The sequence below is a fragment of the Antedon mediterranea genome, chromosome 5 (assembly GCF_964355755.1).
Source record: "Antedon mediterranea chromosome 5, ecAntMedi1.1, whole genome shotgun sequence".
In the NCBI taxonomy this organism is placed as follows: domain Eukaryota; kingdom Metazoa; phylum Echinodermata; class Crinoidea; order Comatulida; family Antedonidae; genus Antedon; species Antedon mediterranea.
In genome coordinates, this window is record NC_092674.1 from 11,324,474 (window position 1) to 11,348,136 (window position 23,663).

The 23,663-nt window shown below is 30.8% G+C and overlaps 2 long non-coding RNA genes across 2 annotated transcripts in view; one reads left to right on the forward strand and one right to left on the reverse strand.

Moving 5' to 3' along the window:
• Nucleotides 1-994: 994 nt before the first annotated feature.
• The window catches only part of LOC140048559 (uncharacterized), a 30,742-nt gene continuing 8,073 nt past the window's right edge, over nucleotides 995-23,663 (reverse strand). Inside the window, exons 2-4 of the long non-coding RNA XR_011845093.1 lie at nucleotides 15,333-15,368; nucleotides 15,068-15,179; nucleotides 995-1,259 (exon numbers count right to left, since the gene is read on the reverse strand). This is a non-coding gene — a long non-coding RNA (uncharacterized lncRNA). The remainder of the gene's footprint in view (nucleotides 1,260-15,067; nucleotides 15,180-15,332; nucleotides 15,369-23,663) is intronic.
• LOC140048855 (uncharacterized) lies at nucleotides 11,825-14,565 on the forward strand. Its single transcript, XR_011845160.1, has 3 exons — nucleotides 11,825-11,840; nucleotides 12,295-12,335; nucleotides 14,465-14,565. It is a non-coding gene; the product is annotated as an uncharacterized lncRNA (long non-coding RNA).

Here is a 23,663-nt window from a genome sequence, read left to right on the forward strand (position 1 = left end):
TATAATTTTATATTTAACTTTGATTAATGATTAATGATATGCAAGACAATTTTGATTGCTTCACTGTGTAAAAAAATACATTTTAGCTAAAATATGACCTTTATAGGGATTAAAAATAATACATTTGTATCTGTCTGTTTTCTCTGACAATATTATTAAAATAAGAGCAAAGCTTAAGATATAGACTGTTTTATATGCAGGTAATGTTAAAGAATAACATGGACGTAGCAATTTCTTAGTAGATTCTCACAATACAGAATGTAAAATTAGCACTAAAAATTGAAATAAAGTACATTGAAATTAACACGTAGAAAGAACAGATAGTAATAGAAGTTGGAACAAATACACATTATTTTAATGTGCTTTCTAAACAATTGATTCCCTCTTTGTAAAGTATGTCAAATATTGCGTTGCCTAAAAAACCTTGTCAAAAGTAAGGGAAAGTGAGAGAAAAAACATTAGAAGCATTAAAAATCAATACAGCTGACTGTACAGCATGAAAGTACATTATGTTGATTAACTATTGTACCAATAATTTACAACTTACAATTCAGATGAATCTGGAAACCTTTAGCTCATCATTGAATTGATATTCTGAAGAGTTTTTACAAGAAACTTTTAATAAAAGGGTATATATATATATATATTATACATCTGCCAGGTTAGGGAGAAGAGAAAGCGTTAGGTTTGGGAGAAAAGTCAACAAAGGTTTTTTTCCTATGGATCAAAGCAGCACTGTATGCGTAACAACGGCAAATTACTGAACAAATGACAATTCTAAATCTCAATTGATATAAAAACAAACAGAAAGCTAAATCAAGTAAATCAAGTAAAACCAACCAGTAAGAAGTGCCAGCTTTCAGAAAATATTCCTTTTTCAGGGCTAATATTATACAAATACAGGTACAAAGATTGGTACAGTAGTGCTATGGTGTATAAGTAAACCTACCTGCGTTTAACTGCTGGAATTCTTTAAGTTCTAAGCTGGGAACACTTCACATTGATGTAATGCTTATTATTCCTCTAGACACTTGTCAGATGCTTGCAATCTATAGACTCAGCCACTTCACTAAACTCCACGGTTCTGATTGGTTAACTGTATATTGTGACCTATGACACTTAAATCCAAGTCGTCTAATGACAGTTAGGCAATGATGAGAACGAGACAATGATGTTGAGGATAAGTTTCATAATTCAGGCCTGTAGCAGTAATTAAGTAGAGTTGATCCGATTTCAAGTTGACCAATTTTTGTCAAACCCTAAAATAAAAAATGATATAATCATTAATATTGTCCAGTGAACAAGAGGATAAATAAAATGATTTATATAGCGCCAGTGGACTTAGATGTTACAACTTTTCAACAACATTCTTCTCCCCTAAGGGTCACATCATCTAACCGGCGCCATTATGTCTGGGGCTAGTACACCGGGTAACCCCTACTCATCTCGAAAGATTTATCAGGCTCTTTAGAGTGCATACTACAAATATAGATTTAAAAAAATGTGTATACCAATTCGAGAAAGCAAACAAAGCGTTTGTGAAATGTAGCAGAAAAGAAAAATTACTTTTTTGTACAAATTTATTTGAAAAATTATTTATTTGGATCTGAATGAAATTATTTTTTAGAATTATTGGATTAATGGATAAAAATGCGTAACAACAAAAATGAATGGTTTCCATTATTTTTGCATTTAATACAGGCAAAATTACACATTAGTTTATATAAACATTTGGAAGAGAAACTTTTGTATTCGGTCCCATCCCGTGTAACAGGGAGCCTGAATGTCACACATGAAAGAATTCCTTTTTTTATACTATATTAACAATTTCCATTATTAATGATAACTTTTCAAATTTGACATTATGTTTATAAGAAAATGACATGTTCTGATATACTTCTTCTTTTGCAAGAAGTTGTGGTCTTCCCATGGGTAAAGTTCAATATTCTCCTTTAAGCATATTAGATCAGGGTACTTTTGCTATAGAGAGGCCCTACTGTCGATAGGCCAACCTGCTTTAAATACTGCTTGAATTGTTTTGACTGCATTGTGTCGAGTCATTATATCCCACAGCCAATTGTGCGGGGTACAGTATCTAGGAGCAAGTGATTAGAGTTTAATTATTGTGCATTTGACACACCTAACTGTATAAGCCTGGCCTTTTATTTTTGAAATATTTGTGGAACCATGATGCTCGTATTCTCCAGCTAATTGTATTTTATTGTTTATGATCAGGTACTTTTGTGTCATTTATGATTTTCAGGCAAAATTTAAATACTTTTATCATATGAAAATGGTTGGTCAAAATCTGTGTAGTTTTCTCATCTCATCTAAAAAACACAGACATTTTTTAAAACCGCTTTGAATAAAGCTAATATATACAGTAAAGCACAATAAGTATCAAAATTGTATTTTTGTTATCAAAAGTCAATACAAATTTTTTAGGTGGCCGCTTACAGGAGGTAATTTATCAAATTGAAATTTTTGTAAAAAAAGTAGACGTAGCCATTTACGGGAGGTGGCCGCGGCTATTTACGGGAGATGGCCGCTTACGGGAGGTACCAAATGCATATTTTAGATTGAAAGTACAAACAGTGCGGCTGTTAAGGGAGGTTCAGAGAGGTGCAACTGCATAGCGAAAACATGTCCTAGACTGGGTTAAGCATCAAAACTAACTTTTTTAATATCCACACAAACTCGGCTACGCATAGCCGGCTTTGGTTTAACAACACTTCACGCCCGCGTGTCCCAGCAACGCTCGAGAGACCCAAGAAAGTATGAAGGATCGCGTAAAAATGTATAAACTTTTGAGGTCCGGCTCGATCATCCTTATCATTATTTATTTTCAACTTTAAAATTAATGATTTAAAAATTAAACGCAAGTCGCAGTAACGTTACGTAGACTCAGGCTCAGACTTCTTTTGTTGTATACGTTAGACAGACACTAGACCTTCGATCCAAATTATCCATCCGTGATTCCCATGGTGACAACTGCCATGTATTTTCATTATAAAATTGATAATAAAGTACTGGAAAGTGTAACAGAATACAAGTATCTTGGTGTTACCTTGTCTTCAGATTTGAAGTGGAATAAACACATCTCCTGACTACTGGTAAATGCAATAAACTTGTTGGATTTATTAAGAGGTGTGTTAGAACCAATGATCAGACCGTTTTTCCTAAATTATTTAAGTCTATCATTAGGCCTGTATTTGAATACGCTTCACCTGTCTGGTTTCCATTTCTGCAGAGCACCATCAATCAGATTGAATCTGTTCAGAGACGCTTTACACGATCATGCTTCCCACATTTTTTTCACATTGATTATGACATGCGGCCGTCATACGAACAAAGGTTCCGGACTCTAAAATTACCCACGATTTATAATAGACTTAAATTCATCCGTGTTAAATTTGTTGTGAAGTGCCTCTGTACAGATTTCCTAATTGATGGTGCTTTGCTACCTAAACCTGTTGAACGTAGAAGTGAGAAACTTGTTTTTAGACATGAGAAGTCTCGTACTAATGCTTTTTTTTACTCTGTTTTTATTTCATTTCCACGGATGTGGGATGAGATTCCGGTATATATCACAGACATGTTTATTTATAATGATTGCAATTTTTATTCTGTTTTATATAAATTCTATGTTACCGGATTGTTAAATGTTTAACCTTGTTTCTGTTATTTTGCCACCAGCACTATCAGGAGAGTCTATTATAGCGATATTTTTGCTTTTTGACAATCCGCCAGGATAGTGTCCTGCGTTTTTCTATGCTTGTTTTTGTTTTATGTAATTTATGCTTTTTGTATTATTGTTTTTATTTTTCTGGATAATAAATGAATATATGAATATGAATATGCCTAGTGGCTGCAACATTATGAGAGTATGTTTTCATACGTGTTTCATCCAATCATCACCAGGGTAATGTAAAGCGTTTAGATGCTTTGTGCATTATGCGCTACATAAGATCGACATATTTAAAAAAAATGAACATATGTAATAGCATTCAAAGAGTACAAACAACCACATTTTGGTGTTTTTTTTTTCAATTTTACTGTACATAAATATTGGTAAAACATCATGGATAGTTTGTATCTGTCATTCAAATTTTTTTAATTACAATCTGTATTTCTAACTTTCTATGATATCCGTAGGTCCTGTTATTCATCAAAAAAGCATCAGGAAATTGCACAAATGAAAACAAGCATGGCTGCATATAGTCAACAACTTAAACATCTCCAGAAAAACAAAAACAGTTTATTTATTTTTTCTAGAGATCACAAAATTCCTTTTCTATTGCACTATTGTATTATTTCTGTGAAGAGACGTTAACCTACTAAAAATAGGAAAACAATCATAAAAAAAGCTGTACAATAATTAATACAGTTTGATTAGACTTCTTTAGGCTACACCAAATCTGAAATTTACATGTTTTTATAATTTATGATTATTTTTTTTTATTTTCGCAAACTTGTTGCCTCTCAGTTACTCATCCTAGCTGCCTGTTTGGTGGTAGTTAGATTTGATAACATTTTATTTGGACTGTACCGATATCGTTTCAAATTTGTATCACCTACCAAAACAAAATGAAAGGTTTTCAATCAAAATCTTTTATTTCATGAACATATTTAAATGATATAAAGATGAAGAAACCCGTGAGAATGAGAAAGTCAACCTAACCAAGAACAGAAACACTGACACTTTTGCTTAAAAATGTACATTTGATAAAGTGAGAAAAAACTTTGTTGTTCTCTGATGGAAAATAAGAAAGAAATAAAAACCTATTTCTTTTAGATCTTGTAATTAAACACTTTGGGACAATCTGTAGATTATTAAAAGCACTATATAAATTTAAATTAACATTAAATACATTTGAAACTTTGAACTTTTACCTTTCTGCATGCAAATTTCTTTGCTAAGTTCAAAAGTATACACAGAAACAACACCAGCAGGCATAAATTGTCAAATAATATAAAGACAGCAGAAATGGATTGTAGATTAGTTGTTAGATATAAGTTCAAGGAGTTTGTATATTAGCATCTCTCAGTTAATTTACTTTAATATTTCATTGAAATAGTGATGACCAAGCCAAAGGCTATTGTGGAGGTAGACATGAAGCTGTTCTGAGATATCAAACCTGATAATACATTGGAAACATTATAAACATACAGCATGCTCATAGACAGTAGAATAGAAAGTAGAAAAACAACATTTTGATGAGAATTTAATTGTGTTGATTACATTATCTTAAGCTAGAACATTTAACAATAATGAGAATGAAATTCTTTTTCTAATCCCCTACTCCTTCAAAAACACATATTTTATATTGTTTGTTTAAAACAAAATGGTCTCATTTAATAGTGAAGCGGTTTTATGTTAACTATTTACTGCAGGCACAGTTGCATCCAGGCACCCCCAAATTCAAGGGGGACACCAGCAAAAACCTGAAAAAACGAGTGGTGGCGCTAGACAGCACCAAGACACAATGCGTGAACAAGGCTACCGATGCAAGTAGCCAAAATGTAGCACAAAAAGTAAGTCTAAGTTCATTTTCACAAAAAAATACAAACATAAATTATTTGAAACCAGATGAAATTTGTTGAGAATTTTGAAGAAAAGTTCTGCATGTTATTTTTATTCTGAATGGTTGACAACTACAGTATATAAATTGAACTTATGAACGCGATCTATAAGGAAAGATGTGATTAAGACATGAGAATACAATGATCAAGGGAATGCCCCTTATTGTCACAAATCCTGAAATGTCATCAAAATCATAAATCGGTTTACATGCTTTATGATTTATAATATTTTCAAAGTTGAAATAGATGCGGACATTTACTGAACACATAAAAAAATTATCAATTATAAACAGATATTCACTAGTACTGTATAAGTTCAACTTAAGTTAAACAATATCATAGTATTTTGTCGTTTACTTTAAAATGGTTCTATGATGGCTCCTTTTGTCATTACAGTTTGTGCAGAAAGAAAATTGCTCATTGAAATATTGAATGTTTTATTTAACTTTTTAATATTTTTTGTAGAACAATTAAAAGTACAGTACTTTTTTTCAGTTTTGAATGAATAGATAGCACTTATGTTCACATAATTTCTACAAATCAACTGTCTGTACAAAATGATTTTTGTTTCATATTTATTGTTTTTTTTTACAATTATATGTAGTTTATAGTCAAAAGAATTGTTAATACAGAACTTATGATATGGCTTTTGTGGATATTGATTTTCTTTGATGTGCTATATCTTAGATTACTACAGAAACTTTTTTTATTGCTTTCTTGTATTTTTTAATTATGCTTATTATATCATTAAATTCTTCTGGTGTTATTTTATATATTGATGAAATAAAGTATTATAATTAAAGTGCAAATAATTCAATATGAATATCAAGTTTTAATTCATTCCCATCATCAGAAAGTCGTTTTAGTTTACAAATACTAAAAATAAATTTTAAAAGGAAACAAACATTTATGTAACAAGATTAAATATGAAATTTCAACTTCATGAACTTTAGAAGACCAATACTTACTAGGCCTTCGTAATCTCCAATTATTCATAAATTCCAAGTTCTATTAATAAGATTTTATTTTTCATCAGATATACAGTCAATCTCAAATGAGCAAATTTTCTGTGATTATTTCTGTTTATGACAAAATGTTTTTCAGTCATTGGAAACCTTATCTTTCAACATCATTCAAATGTTTTTTTTAGAACCTTATTATGAAGGAAACACTATTTTCAAAACTTCAATAGTCTATAAAAATAAAAAAGATTGTATGAAGCGTTGAATTGACAACATAGTTTACTTGAAAAAGCAAATGCAACGTTTGTAAACATTTGTAGTAAATACTGTACTTTTTATTGCATACTTATCTATTTATTAGATCAACAAAAAAGAAGATTCACTTCTATTTTTTGTATGGTCATGTTTCATTAGGACCAAACATAAAATAATGACTGGTTTGCACATTTTTTATTTTCAGTAAGTGACTGTATGCACTTATTTTTTAAAAATAAGGAATCAAGACAAATGCAGTAAGGTATGATTTTACTTTCAAAATATTTATGAGGCACAAATTAATTTTCTAAATAATAAGTTAAGATTAAACAAATTGTAGTTACAGCAGTAACTGCAGTAAAATAATGTTTACATTATCCTTAAATTAAACATAATTTTTATAGAAAATATTGAAAAGCTTATTACGAATCAGTTTATATTAAAGAAAAATTATTTACTGTACAGTGCCTGGAAAATTGAGAGGCCCTCTGCATTGACAAAACATAATATGTATCGACTAAACCTCTAATAAGCAGCAACCTTCCGGTTCCAGTAACATATTGTTGACCTTCTACTGCAGTAACAATGTATACGTAGACGAATGCATAGAAAACACATTTTGTAAATTATTCAGCAAGATAAATTCTACAACTTGTTAGAAAATAAATACCAAAGTTTGACAAGTTAATCTGGTCAGTAATCATGGAAATGGAGGGCAAAATAAATTAACTTAAGACTTCCCTCCAGGAACAATTCAAAATTGACAAACACAGACATTCAAAGAACTTTTAACCTCTATTGAAATCCTCATAACTTTTTCCCCAGTTTCTCATTTCAGCAGAGTTAAACTAAGAGGAGTAGATTGATATGAATCTGGCGTAAGAAATCCTGGATTATACGCTTGAGATGTACTTAAATCCATGTATGAATCAATTTCAGATTTTCATCTCTGGAAAACAACATAGGTTGTAAGACAAAACACTGGCAACGGATTACAGCTTGGTGAAAGAGATTACTGAAGAAAGAAAAAACTAAGAGTAGAAGGATTAATATCAATCAGCATGTAATGTAACATATCAAATTATTTCCTTATTGGGAGTCTCCTAAATCCTAATGCTTACATTTGAGTAGGCAGAGAAAAGATGACAAACTATTACATAGGTATACATTAAATTGTTGATAATTAATTGCCAACAAACTACTGTACTGTAATGTCTCTTTCAAAAGAAATGGTTATGATTTTCTTTTTATTAACAGTGTAAATAATTAGATAGTTAATGACAAGCATTATGATACTTATAAAGCCTAATGGGAAACTAGGTTAGTGTTTTAATAATTATACAACATAATGTAGGCGAATCCAAGTCTCACCCAACCCAAATTTGCCAAAAACAATAAAACATAAGGTATACATAGAATAAGCCACTGGATCTGATACAAATATAAACAAATATACTGTAGTTCATAACACACATAAGTGTATCTTTGCCATTTGATTGGATCATTTTGTATCACATCCCATTCTTCAGTTCTATTGCATTGTAAAAGTCCTATTACCGGTAATGGTACAAATAATTTCATTAGGTGAAATATAAAATTCTATTTTCACTTGGATTCTTAATAACTAATTCTGAAAATAAATTTTCAACTTTCACTCAATGAAACCATGACACTCATTTGTATAAATATTATCTTGTACATAAGTTTGTTGAAGTGCTGTGGTACATTTGATCATTTACGGTAACATCAAAAGATGTCATAAAGGATATATAGAAAAGGCAAGATTACACTTAGAGGATGCAAAAGATCAGAGGAAATGAAGAAGTGCAATTTTGGCCGCTGACTCCTAATTGTTGGGATAAAGAAGATCACAAAGTAATACTCCTTTTACACTGTCAAGCTGAAAATAAACTTATGTTATGTCCAGAAAATAGTCAAAATACTGACTTCTGATGCATTAACTAGTACACTAGATTATTCTGTTTGCGTCGGGTTACACAATGACAAGACCGTAGCCAGGGGGTTTTGTAGGGTTCGAAACCACCCGGTAAAATCCTGGCTACAGGCAGCATTTTTTTTTTAAACCTTTATTAAACAATAACATAAGCATGAAACAATGCATAAAATCATTATTTTTTTATCGGATTTCAAACAAACAATTTGGTGGCATCATCTGACGAATTCTTCCATCGGCATCATCTGACGAATTCTTCCATCAAGTAGACAACAACAACAACTTTGCAATACAGGTAAAGATATTAAAATACCTCATAATTAATATCATTACCATATATTTTTGTGGTAACATAAAGAGGTAAAAAAATTTGAATGATTGCTAAAATTACTTTGTGTTCAAAGGCTTGACCTAGTTCTGTTTCTAATGCACAGCGCCAGATAAAACATTTATTTTTACTGTTTTATTTATAATTTTATATGATGATATGCCAGTTTTTAAAAGCAAATTTCTGTTAATTTCTTTTTAATGGAAATAAAGATATATACGACTATGACTATTTCAAAATAGAGTTAAAATATAATTTTTAAATCAACTGCATCTGCTAAATTTGTGCTCCTGAATAACCGCTTAAATCAGTGGTGGTCGTTGATGGAAGTGGTTAGCATTATCCCAAAATGCAATGAGCTCTGACGATCAATTCATTAATTAATTTATCCACACAGTTAATAACTTAGAATTAGAAAAATGAAATCTATATCTACAATTAATTTTTTTTCAAATTTGTTACTCTTCTTTTCTAGTTCTGTCATTTGTGTAAAAATTATGTAATGTAAAATACAAAAATTGAAACAAGGGGATAAATCGATAATTAATTAATTATTGGAATCAAAATGTTGTTGCCTGCACCTGGCCTTTAAAAGATTATTTACCATTTCCTGAAAATGGTTTAAAAACTATAAATATAATATTTATTGCAAGACATTTTTTTTTATTGCAGATGTAATTGAAACATTTATCATTCTCTGAAGACAGTATAGAGAACAAAATATAGCAGGAAATGAAACACGCGGCTTTTAGGATTCTAACCTATGAATGAAAGGCACAAGTTCTTATTGATGGATTTTTGTGGCTATATATAAAACATTCTTTATTTCTTATGAAAGTAATGCTGTTTTAAATAGATCTTGTGAAAACTGATATTGTGATATTTAATCCATTGTACCACCGTCATAATTTATTGATTTTTTCCAAATGGGTTTCCTCCATCATAGTGACTGCTTGTCACATTGCGCTGTCTTGCCTCCTGGTCTCAAAGATAGAGGCAGTGTTGAACTAAAAAACAACCACCTTTTTAACTTTAGATTTTGGCATGACACAAGGAAGAGTGTCCATTCATGTGGCATTTATTATTTATTTTATTTTCTATTGAAGTTGAAGGTAAAGAAACAGTTTAAAAAACTGTCATCAAAAGATACCTACAGTATGTCAACAATACATATCTTGAAACAAACAAAATTCAAAATTTAAAGTTCTCGCGCACAAATTGGATGAGAGACTCATTTGGTCGAAAAGCTATTATATTATGGAATTCGTTATCGGAGGATGTAGTAGCTTCAAGATCAACCAATCAATTTAAGTCCGGTCTTGAACGGGCATGGTACTAAAACTTAGACTATAACATTAAGACTAAGAGAAAGCTCATTATTCCTGGCATATATCTAATATTGTGATAATGAATTTTGAAATTCATAAATCAAATGAGAAGAGGACAGGTATAAATTATTTGATCGTTGCGTGATAATTCCTATTAACATTATTTATAGTAAGGCATGTTAAATATGAATCTCAATACTCAACAATATTTTAATAAATGATCTTTATGTTTCAATGAGAAAAAACACTAGGATTAGAATAAACCAATAATGTCTTAATCATATTATGTACATTATTCTTATTTTGCTATTATTGAATGAAACTTCAATGTTCTTGAAATTGAAAATTGAACACATTCATTACCGTATATTTCGGTGTATAAGTCACACTTTTGACACGCAAATTTGACCTCTAAATTAAGGGTGCGTCTTATACACCGAACATAAATGCCTCACCACACAGATTGTACATATTGGCCTATCGTCACCTCGTTTGCTAGGCTAGGCCTGAGTAGGCTAGGCCTAGCTACAGTATACTAACGTAACGGCAACCTGCTTCTGCCTAGTTTTCAAGGCATTTTAGCATGATGTTATACTAAATATGATGAAAAGATTTGTTCATTATGGAGCGGTTTTAGGCGCTCCGATAAATTTCATTTGTAAACATTTACGTACAATCGATTGGAATAGTATTTATTTATAGTTATACACACGATCGCCGACCGCCGTACCCCTAGCGCAAGCCCTTCTTGTGGGCGGCCACATGGTGTACAGTATTCGACTAGTATATTCTCCAGGTGATTATAGCATGGACCTAGCGTACACACTTCTCGGATACATAGATACTAATCGAATACGATTGTCCGTGAAAACGTGCGCCCTCTCGAAATGATCGAGCGAGGCTAGCCCACACACGTACATCGTGTTACACACGGTCATGCACTCGATGTTGTTGCGGGTGCAAACTAATGAATAACAAGTTAGAAAGAACTTGTTGAGGCTGGGCCCGGCCAAGCCTAGGTAAGAAAAAACCTAAATAAAGGACGCCGTTGTAGATATAACAAAATATATTATTACAATAATATTGATTACAATTTAAAAAAAAACATTGTTTTGATGAAATATAAGGTGCGTCTTATACATCGACGATATAAAAAATACCGATATTTTACTCTCAGTTAGGGGTGCGTCTTATACACAGGTGCGACTTATACACCGAAATATACGGTACATCATTTTACTTGAGCTTACTTCCGTGTTTTGATTTTGGTTTTTGATTATTTATTCAACATCTCAAGAGAGATGATCCAGTAACAACATTGTATTTTTAGTAATTCGCAGGCTGAAAAGAATTTATTTAACTAAATAACTCAACATTTTTTTAGAAATTACAAAAAGTCTTTGAAAGCCACTTCAAAATGATCAGTTTGAGTAAGTTTAATATTTTTTTCTTATTTTTAAGCAGATATATTCATTTATTTAATTTATATAATCTTGTAACATAAACAAGAACAAGGGCTGTCAGGGATTAGCATTTAACTTACTTGCTTTCTCTCGGATACTGTAGGGTTTAGGCTATAATGTTATCAAATGTTTCATGAAATATTTGAGACAGCTAGAGTACGTTTTTGCATTGTATCTGCCTATCTCTGAATGAAGCATAATTCATAGATACAATTTAAAACCCAGACAAATTAATTTTGGTCAATCAAACAGGATGTGAAGCAGAATGAAATCGTAATAATCAGAAAAATATACCCAGTTTATTGTTAACCTTTAACCCAAGTGAAAAAAAAAATATGTCATCACGACTTTCTTCATCTTTAATAATTACAATTGGGAGTAACTTAGTTCTCCTTACATAACCTTAATAGTTTTCTTGCAGCTTAATTATGGCATTTTTCAACGGACATTACGATAGAAATAGTGAGTATATTATACTTGTGTTAATATGACATTTGGTATGTACTAGGATATGTACCCTAATTAAACAACGGATGCATAATCTTATTTTACAAGTATGTACAGTACAAATTCCCAGCCCACATTAGAATGCAATTATTATAACAGACAATTAAGTCACCAGAATGAAACACAATTTTCTTGCTAAAAGTCCACATATTCAAGAATAAAGTTTTCAAATGGATGGTTGGAAATTTATTTTAACCGAGTTTATTTTTAATAGTACAAGCAGTATTTTATAAAATTGTTTTTTTACATTTTCAAATCTCTTGTTTTTAAGATACTTTTTTATTGTCATTTGATGTTTTAATGTATTTTATATAATTGCCAATGTTTATGGACGAATAAATAATCTTGAAACTTCAATAGTACTGTAAATAGATTTTAACTTTATCGTTAATTTAAAGATGTATTGTCCCTTGAAACACAAAAAAAATGAAGGTCAAAATATTCTAAATTTAAAGTGGCCATATCAAAGTAATATTAAAGTTATTCACTTTAAGTTGAAAATTCGAGCCAAAAACAACAAGTTTACGTAATTAACAGGTAAATTAGTTTTATTACATTTCATCTGGAAAATCGTCACGAGCGAAAGTAGACAAAGATTTCAAACCATGAGTACGCATTATGCATATGCTAAATTAGGATTGTTTACAACTCGTCACGGTTAAGAAGGTATTTTCACACAGATCATGAGGAAGTTTTATGATTATGCATACAGAGTAGCCAAACAAGGCGCGTTTCATTATGGGATATGTTTTGATTGAAAACTTTGACTGGAAGTCAAAGCTATTTTTTTAACAAAAAAACGTCTGTATTTCAGTTAAATTTCTTTTTTGTCGAAAAATATTTTGGTGATACTGATAGTTAATAACTATTATGATACTTCAAAATGACCCACCTTCTTTCAAAATTTTTTATTTTTTATTTTTTTTCGAATTAGTCAAAAGGACAATACATCTTTAAGGAATTTAATAGTTGATTTACTTTCTTCTATTAATCGTTAATCGTTTCCTTATTTGGCAAAATGATTGCAAAATATGCTTGCTTTGTAAGCAATAATAATAATTATTAGACGGTCAAATAGTCAAGATGTTATTGTTGGTCAACAGTTAAAACTTTACATTATGTTTCAGCTAAACGTTGCACAGCGATATCCAGTTAAATGGCGTTTCAATACCCTCAATTTGGTGTTTCTAATTGTCTTTTTAGAACAAAAAATTAATTAAAAATATCAATCTGCGTGAAATGTATGCTGGTATTTATTTTTGCATAAAATGCAATTTGTGACCTTAACTTAGATAAATAAAACACAGAGAAGGTGTCTTTAAGTGTAGTAATAGAAATAGATATCTTTGGATTTGTAGCTCCATGTTTGCACACATTAAGACATTCATAAAAGAAACATGAATGGATTAGGCGAACGGATCTTTGAGATTTAACATGAAAGATTACTTTCAATGTGTCACTAAAGCTGGGTCAGGGGTCAGTCAAAGTAACTCAAAAATAATGTGAGAAAATTAATTATTGTTAGCATTTGAGGTGAGATGTTCATTATGCTACAGTTGTTTTACAAAATTAGTATGCCATTAAATTGGTTAGACTTGTGGAATAAAGTTCAGATTCAGATTCCAATTTAAAATATAAAGAGAATTCATTTTGAAGTAAAAATCACAAATTGAATAAAACTAGTCTTATAGTCTTGATAATCAAATAATAGATACTTCTTTTTTTAAGAATTTAAAATAACATGGAAAAATAAACCATTAGTCAATGTACTTCCACAATCTAACCTTGATATGTTATGTTGTTTTGTAGAAGATGCTATATTGTTAATTTCGTGATGAATTTTTTTTTCTTTCTGTTTTGTATGTTTTGTACATGGATGTCGTACTACAGTATTGGAAATAAATGAATGAATTGCAAATGAAAAAATAAATTATTTAAGTTTTAAAAGTTTGCATACATGATAGAGTACAATACAATTACAATACTAGTGTTGCAGCCCATGGGTTATCATAATGTTACTACTGTACATGTAATATTAATATGCTCCAATGTTAAATTTAATTTACATTTATTTTTTCTACCAGAACCAACAAAGTATACTCAGTTGTGAGGGGTGATGCTCACTATTTAGTTGGAAATGGATATACAGTATTTATAACATTAAGTCATGTTTTTGGTATCAGGATGTAACAACAAATGTATACAAATGGTATAAATATTTCAAATTCATACACTAAAAACATTTTTTTTTTTATTTGTATTCATTAGTACAGTAGCATTTATAATGTACTAGAGCAGTTGCCAAACAATATGAACAGTTTATATTCTAAAGGTGTATTATATTGTTGTTTTTAATAAACTTATATTCAAATTGGCATATTGATATTATCTATTGCAAAACCGAAGTACTGAAATCACGGAATCTGTGCATGTAATCGATGAATTTTTTAAGCATAAAAAGCCGACAGGTCAGACAAATTACCGGCAATGAACTTCAAACAGATAATAAATCAAATAATGCAAGGCAAATTGAATTGATCAAAATACAAAGTAACATTTATTTTGACCTTATTTTCGACTAAATTTTATTAGTATTACTGTATTTTATGTGGTTTTCCATGTACTTGAGCCGTTTTATACTTCAAATATAACAAACAAAAAAATGTTATAGTATAAGTACAGTATACCTGTATTAAGGGTCTTTCACACCTGATTCCGACACGCTTCTGGTTTCCACGTGGGTATGCACCAATTGAAACACGTTCAATTTGATTTGCTTATGCCAGGACTGTGCCAGACCTTTTATGGAGGTGAGGAGAAAAAGATAAGAAAATTATGAAAAGGGGAGGATAATAAATACGGAAATATGAACATTGAGAATTTACAAATATTAATGATTAAAATATATTTATCATGATAATATTATTATATGAAGAAAAAAAATATACGAACGTTTGTAAAGAATTCACAAGAATGTGTGCCGTTGATCTAAACATATAAATTAAAAGTTAGATAGATAATTAGCATGTAAATTTGTTGTTAAATGCTAAGATGTAAATGCAGTGTAAACAAGAAATATTTCTTACAAAAAACGCCGCTCGACATTTGAACATTAATCATTGAATAATTTATAATTATTAAAAAGATGTCCTTTAATCGCAGCAGTACATAAAAATCACAGATTCTTTAATTGTGAATCACATGCCTATTTTTTCACTAGTTAATTGTATACACAGCATTTGAAAAAAGACATGTGTACCTTTCCAACAAATGTATTATTTTCCAACAAATATTAATCTAATAATTCGAAAATGGCATTTAAAAATTGTCAATTTTGAACTTCAATGTGCTGTAGCCTGTTTGTGTGTGATCTCAACCTGTACTGTAGGCATGCAACTGAATACCCTCTAGAGACAACGTGACTTCACGGTCGTATACAAGTGAGAAAATTCTTCCCAGTGTGTTGATTCGCGTCAACCAATCAAAGGGCGAGAAATCCAAAATCGTTCAACTGTGAGCCCTCATAGACTCTCTTTTTGCAGACGTTGGGTCAAGCAGCTGGGACCTATAAATTATAGTCAAGTTTACAAATTTGCAAAACTGTCAGCCTTAGATACTAAAGCTACCGCTATTAAACAGCTTATTAATGAATATGTCCTCCTGGGACATAGCTGGCTACAGCCGCGGCGCGAAAAATAATACTGTATTGTTGTAGTACTGTAGGTATACCCTGTAACAGTACAAACCCTCCATTGTTACACCTTTATTCAGTGGGCAACCTGTATTAAGAGGACATATTCCTGTGACACAAATGAGTGTTAATATATCAGGAGAGTAACCAGCAGGGGACAATATGTTGAGTCCTAAAGATTGTTTTTGAAACTTATAATGGTGCTAAAAATACAAATTATAAAGTGAATATAAAAATGTTTGTGTTTTTATCAAATAATGTGATTTTAGAAACCTTATCCTATTAATATTAACATATTTGAACTACAGACCCTGATTTTTACGTACGCTAATGGTTTTTATATGAATTCCATTTTAATTCAAAGTAAAATAATCTTGATAAAAATTAAAAATTCCAATTTATATTCAAATTGCCCAAATTAATGTCATGGATTTTCTACAAAAATAATAATTGATCAGTGATGATTGAGAATATGTAAAATACAAAAAAATATATAATAAGACATATTTATATATGTATAGTATATAAAACAAGATGTAATTGCTATAAAATCCCTAAGGCCTACATAAAAAAATTGATTAATTCAGATGTCACCTCTGTTTTAGATTTGTATATTTTATTGTATCCGGCTACAGACTTATTTCATTACTACTCTATCTGTAACTTCTATCATATGTTATAATAATCATGATTTCTTTTCTATTTTTTGTTCAATTTCCATCATCAATTTTTCTTATAATTTTTTAGTTTATTTATTAAAGATGAATATATATCCTATATAATAATGAAAGATTCAAATTAACTTTTGATTACTGTACAATGACCATTCAAAGTCAGACAAATTAAAAGCTGAAAATTGTAAAACATGTTTTCTAGTTGATATTGAGTTACGGCGAGTTGTGTTGAATTTGGGTAAGTTAACCAGATTCAGCAATTTTACTGGAAAATACAATTTGCATAGTTTGGACCACTGAAATGTTAAAGATTGGCAGGAAAATCAACATTAGAAATCATTCAAACGATTCCAATCTTTCTTCAACTATACGATCGTTAAAACTGATTAAATGGTTCACAAAAGGTACAACATTGTATTTTGTGGATAAAATACGTACGGGCTGATACTTCTTGAATTCTCACAAAATGTCTATTTTTCACCTTTTTTTGTATACTTTTGTAAGGTCTGATTTTGTTAAATTACTAAATTAAAAAAATGTTTGTCTTTAATTTATGCATAGAATAAGATATCATCATAAACATGTCTAAGGCCAATTTACACAGAAAAACCATGGGTGCTTGAGTGAAAATTAACCACTCATGATAAATACAGCTTCTATGTGGGAAAATCTACATGGTTTTCCTGTACCGTTATCTTTTTTCTGTGTCAATTTAGGCTTGCTTGTAGCATCAGTAGCCAATTCAGGGAAAAGATTATTTTAAATTTTGTTTAGCAAAATTGCTAATCAAACTGATTTTTGAGTCGAGAACCATATTTTTGTATTGTATTTTTTGCTACACAATTTTTAAAATGTGTAGCAATAAGGTTGTTTTGTATAGCTTTTTGCTATGCTAAACTGGCGAAATTATTGCCTGACATTTGAATTTTTACATGAAGCGCATGACAAGCCTTGGTTTTGCTTCATGTCTATGTTTCAAGAGAGTTTACAATAATGAATCTATAGTGCTGTACCCTCTATTGCCTAATAAACCATAGAGTAAAGAATCTTTACCCTATGCCTAAACCAAGATATATTAATTAATATTACATGAAATATGTGCTTTTTGTAACAAAAATAATTGGTGAATGTGGAAGTGAAGAGAGGATGCAACAAAGTAAAATGTGTATCCACCATAACAAAAAACAGACGAAAAATTGAAATTTAATTTAAAATAATTAATATAGAAAACAGAAAGTATAATTCGGAAATTTCTACTATAGAATCTTTAAAGTCTACTACGTTTATAAAATGTATATCAAATAATTAACATTTTCGTAGTAAAACTGAAATATTAAACTCCACTCTTGTGTTTGTACATTAATTTTAGAATTAATCTATGTGAAATTGAAATGCTAATCCATACCTGAGCACAATGGTATGTTATTGAATCCTAATCCCTAGCTTTAGACGGCTGCGTTGTATTTAAATTAGCATATACAATATTGTAGCAGTGTGCTGCTTACTATGAAAGTTCACATTAAGTTGTTCATTTTCACTGACTATGCAATGTTAATTTTTTCAATTTCAAAAGAAAGAAAACAAATAATGATAAATAAACAAAAACTTGCTTGAGTATTAATACTTTATGTGGTTAGTAAAAACCTAAAGTTCAACGCAAACAACACAGCTCAGTTAGACTTCCCACGTTGTGATGTAAGTCGGTATTTGGTTGCGAATGCCATAAAAGCACACTTGTTGTAATGACTACATATATTCTTATAAAAAACGCTGAATGCCTTGTAATTATGTAGAAAGAAAGTCTAATTATAATTCTAATTAATTTCTTTTTAATGAATGTCAATTTAAAACTTCTGTAAGATCTCTGGTGCCTGAGCAAAGAAGCCCTTATCATCTTTTTGGTCTTTTTATTTTCCTTTTTGTCATTCTTTTACCAACGTATTTGTATAATTCCCGTTTTTTAGGTGTGAGGGCTTCATGCCTGTTTATTAAAAACAAATTGATTTAAGATTATTTCTACGTGGAGTTAACATAAGAGGATCTCTTTCAGACCTCTGCGTAGTAGGACACATGGTTTTCATTCATGTTTTCTTGGTGAACATACATCGTTTTTGTTGAATATTAAAGACTTTAGTTCCAGAAAGTTACCGCATTTTTACTACAGGAGTTGAAACTTTATGTTCATTGAATCTGGTTAACTTACCCAAATTCAACACAACTCGCCGTAACTCAATGTCGACTAGAAAACATGCTTTACAATATTCAGCTTTTAATTTGTCTGACTTTGAATGTTCATATTGTACAGTAATCAAAAGTTTATTTGAATTTTTCATTATTATATAAGATATATATTCATCTTTAATAAATAAACTAAAACTGTCATTAAAAGTATAAGAAAAATTTTCTATAAATTAATATTTAGTAATAGTATTAGTAGTAAAGAAAACATTGTTGTAGCTTACAATCTGAAATAAACAGAAAAAATACAAGAATAAATAAGAATAATAAATAAACATGTAAGAAAGATAAGAATCCTCAAGAGGAATCAACTGGAATAAGTCATAAAGATTTAGTACCAATCAACAAGCTAAATTATCTTTTAATGAGCCGAGTAGGCAGATTCTTTATCAGCTATACATGGCAAATCAATGCTTTCAAGTTCACAAATGCTCATACAGATGTACCAGAAGATGACACTAGATGCCCGCTTCATCAGCCAAGCATTCTCAATAAATGGAGCGTTAAAAGAAAAACACATGGGCCATTGATGGAGGTTTCTTTGATGTACAGATAGTAATAATTAGAAATTCAGCATTTTACATCATGGTGCAATTCCCTAAAATATTGGTAATCATTTAAATTTACAGATTATTTCTTTGGTTTGTGTTTAAAAGTGTGTATATAGGAATCATCAATAACTTATTTCTAAATCAAATAAATAAATAAAAAGTTTTAAAAGATGACATTCTACCAATTTAAGTTTTTCTGTGGAAAATTCGAAAATGTCATGATTCAAGCAAAAAGTCCATGCAGACATTAAAATGGTATATTCTTGAACATCTTATTTTCTGCTGAATTATGAACAAGATCAAATTATTAAAATTGGCTGTTTTCCCCAATTCTGGCATATTGTAGGCCTACTTGATACTAAAGTACATTGAGACAACAGTTGAGAAAAAATTTAAAAGTAATTCTAGGGTTGGATTCGAACAGCAGTATTTAATTTAATACAACACAAGTTTTCTTCTACCAAGCTGGCCAACCAATAACAAATTTGAGAATTAATACATTACTTTATATTAAAACTATCCAATAAGAATAAAGCATGCATTTAAAAAACACACCAAAAAAAAACAACCGTGAAGTAGGCCTATCTTGAATTTAAACAAGGCAAAATTATACAAAACACAAGGTATTTCAACTAAATGAAAAGACACCAGTCAATATCTCCTCTGCCACAACTCAATTCTCAATCTCATTATTGTAGTTCACAGTTGGTCATTTGCGGACAAGACCTTGTGTACAACATCTTCCTACCGCAAACCACAGCTGTGTTAACTGTTTTATATTTGTATAAAGAACCATCAAGGAAACACCTTTGGGAACCAAAAAAAGTGTCCCCTTATAACTTCTTGCTTCTCTCGATAAAGGATCTTCTAAATAGTGGGTTAGCCATATTGTTTAAGACATTCCCCTTCCATTAATTTCAAAGTAAAGTGTCCTGTTAATGAGGTCCCTGAATGTCTTAAAGGAGTGGTGCTACTGTGTTCATAAGCTTTTTTATATACGATTTATGAATTTTCAGAAATTTGAATTTGACAAGAGTTTTAAAAATTAATAATATTATCAATAATAATACATCTTATAGTTTCTTCAATGACTTGAGGATTCATTGTGTATCTCTCATAAGAAACGCTAAAAAGGTATAAATAATTATGCAGTAAAATGTGGTGGCAATAACAATAACATTCTGCTGCTGTACTTTAATCCTATGGCTTAAGAATTCCGGTTTGCAAAATCAAGGCATCCGATAACCAACAGATCACAGTTCCCAGGGCCTGATAGAAATAGTTTTTATAAACAGTAATCCCTAGGATCAATCTACTTCAATAAAAACTACATCAGCAAGTAAGAAAAAAACCAACAAAGTATCCGTCGTCTACTTTAGTTCATCTGCAAATGTCAAGCTAGGTCATACCTGACGGTACGTCATGTGACTTGCGCACAGTGTTTGATGGGTTCATACCAATCTGTGCTATCACTGTACATTACATTATTACATCTGAAGTGTATTAATGTTAATAATATCTTATAGTTCAGTTGGTCGTCGTTCATTGACGCGGAACTAGATATCAATCATATTGGTGTGGATCTATCATGTGTTCACATAACTTGCTTCATTGAATCCCAATTGTATGAAGACAATTCACTAATAATCACAATTTGATGAGAAGAATTTTGGATCTATTTTCTTATACTCTGTTTGTTGGTTTATTAGTATAATAAATGTTTATGCAATGGTACAAATATTGTCATGAAGTTTAACTGAAATGAAAATATTTGTCCCATTGCACAAAAATAAAAATGTTCATACTGTAACATCAATAGTAGGCCTATAGATAATGCAATAGAACAATAAAATATAACATTTACCATGCAATAGAACAAATAGTGAATAAAACTTAACAAAATTAACCAATCAGATAACAAGAATACACTGGATTTGAAATTGTTGTCATAATAGTAACAAAAGAATATCCTTAAATAGTCCTTTTAACTCATATTCTTCTATCTATCTATTCCACTAATTAATGTAAAAATTTATTATGTGGAATCCAATTACCAACATCCAAATAAGTTTTTGTTTACTCTCCTCACTTTATCATGGTTCTCCATTCACTACCTGTATGCCAGTCACCTTTGCAAATTTCTTTTTTTTTTGTACACAAAGAACTCACATGATCAGCTGAATTGAATTCACTATACCAGACAGATCAGAAAGCAATCAGGTAAAACTTAGGTTAAATGTATCAAAAATCTTTTGTAAAGTGACAACCAAATTGAAGTAACAGGTTTTGAATTTGACGTCGTGCACTGACTGAATGTGTTAATGGCGCATCAGTTCACAGATTTACGAGTAGCAAACACGTCTTCCAGTAAATGCCCATAGGCTATTGGATGTGGCGTTTGTAATCTTGTCACAACGGATTGATTAAAATCATGATTAAAAACAAAAATACATAAAAATGTCTAATGAGCATATTATAATTGGATATCGCATGGGTTACTTGTTATTTTAATGATACACCTGCAAGCCTTTACAATTATAAAAGTCAATTAGCATTTGTAAAACAAAAATCAAACAGAAAATGACAATGAGTCTGTAGAAATTTATTCTGAAAACATTTTCAGACTTGTGTATAGTATAGTATACTGCAAGATTTTTAATAGGAAATAGGAGGCAGCAGACAATAATTTAAGTTTAAATAAGGTAAGGTAGTCTTCATTGACACCGTTCAAATGCAAACCTTTCAACTCTCCCAATAATCGAGTCATCCTCCCATTAATGTATTTTGTCGCCCTCTATTGTTTGGTTAGAAGACTTGAACCTGTACTGATTTTATAGATGGTTTTCCGTTCAGAGACACTTGAGTTATCAGAATGAAATGAACTTCTTCTACACAAGCCAGATGTATACTCTGACTTAAAGCTTCAGTTTAAAGTTCTTATCTGAGAAGACTTGAACCTGTGTCAATTAATAGTTATGGTTTCTTGTGCACCTGCCTACCAATTGGCCAGTCAACTCATCAGAACTATGTTTGGCAGCAGAGCTCAGTAGAAGCGCATTTGCTAACAAAAAATTAGTATTATGTCATTCATCAAAGTTGACGTACTTAGTAGGTAGTGATAATAGATAATAATTGCCAATTTTTGGTATTGTTTTTTAAATTTTAATTGATGCTGCTTACTATAAGAACATATCAATTTGATAACCTCTCTCTTGTACTTCTGCCCTTCATTGGTTACCTAACAAATTGAATTGATTCTTGCTTACAAGGCACGGCACAGCCTCCAACTAGCTACCTATCTAAGCTTGTGCAGATTTACTTATGTCAGACTCCAAATACTACAGAGTTTTTATAATTTTGCTGTGGCAGCTGCAAAGCTGTGCAATTCCTACCATTTTCAACAGACATTTATTTATTTATTCTTTCTTTTGACTGGATTGCATTTTCAGTTAAAGCCCCATTCCCTACGTTTTTTAGATCTAATTTAAGATCACAAACTATATTTAATGTAAAAATAATACTATATGGTCCTATTGCGATAACTTTTTTCGTCTTTAAACGGTTAAAAATGTGAAAAATAAGCCGATTCTAATAATTATAGCGGCCCGCTATAAATCCCAAAATGCATTGCGCGCGGATTGATATTTTTGTTTTTCACCTGTAATTCGCTCACTTTTCGATCGATCGTGAGGCCAAAACAAATGGAAGACTCCTAACTTTTCAGCGAAAATACCGGGTTTTCCCCAATTTGTATCAACGGAGTCTGGCAAAAATAGAAAGACAATTAATACAGCAACTATACAACGTCAGGCTAGGTATATAGGTCGCATACGATGTTCGTACGTTTACCGATGTTTACCAGCTAGGCCTACAAAACTAAGCCTAGCTAGGCTAGGCCTAAGACCGTCCACGAGAGGTCGATCGCCGCGAGCTACTTAGGTAGTGCATTGTTTCTCACTTTTTATCATAATTTACCATAAAACGTACATTTAAGACAAGGAATGACATGGTTTAATGTTTTTAAAGTGATATATATGTATTATTTTCCAAAAAACGTCCAAAATTGCAGGGAAGGGGTCTTTAAACGCAGTACTGCTTTCCAAAATGGTCCAGTTATAAGTTTAAAAGT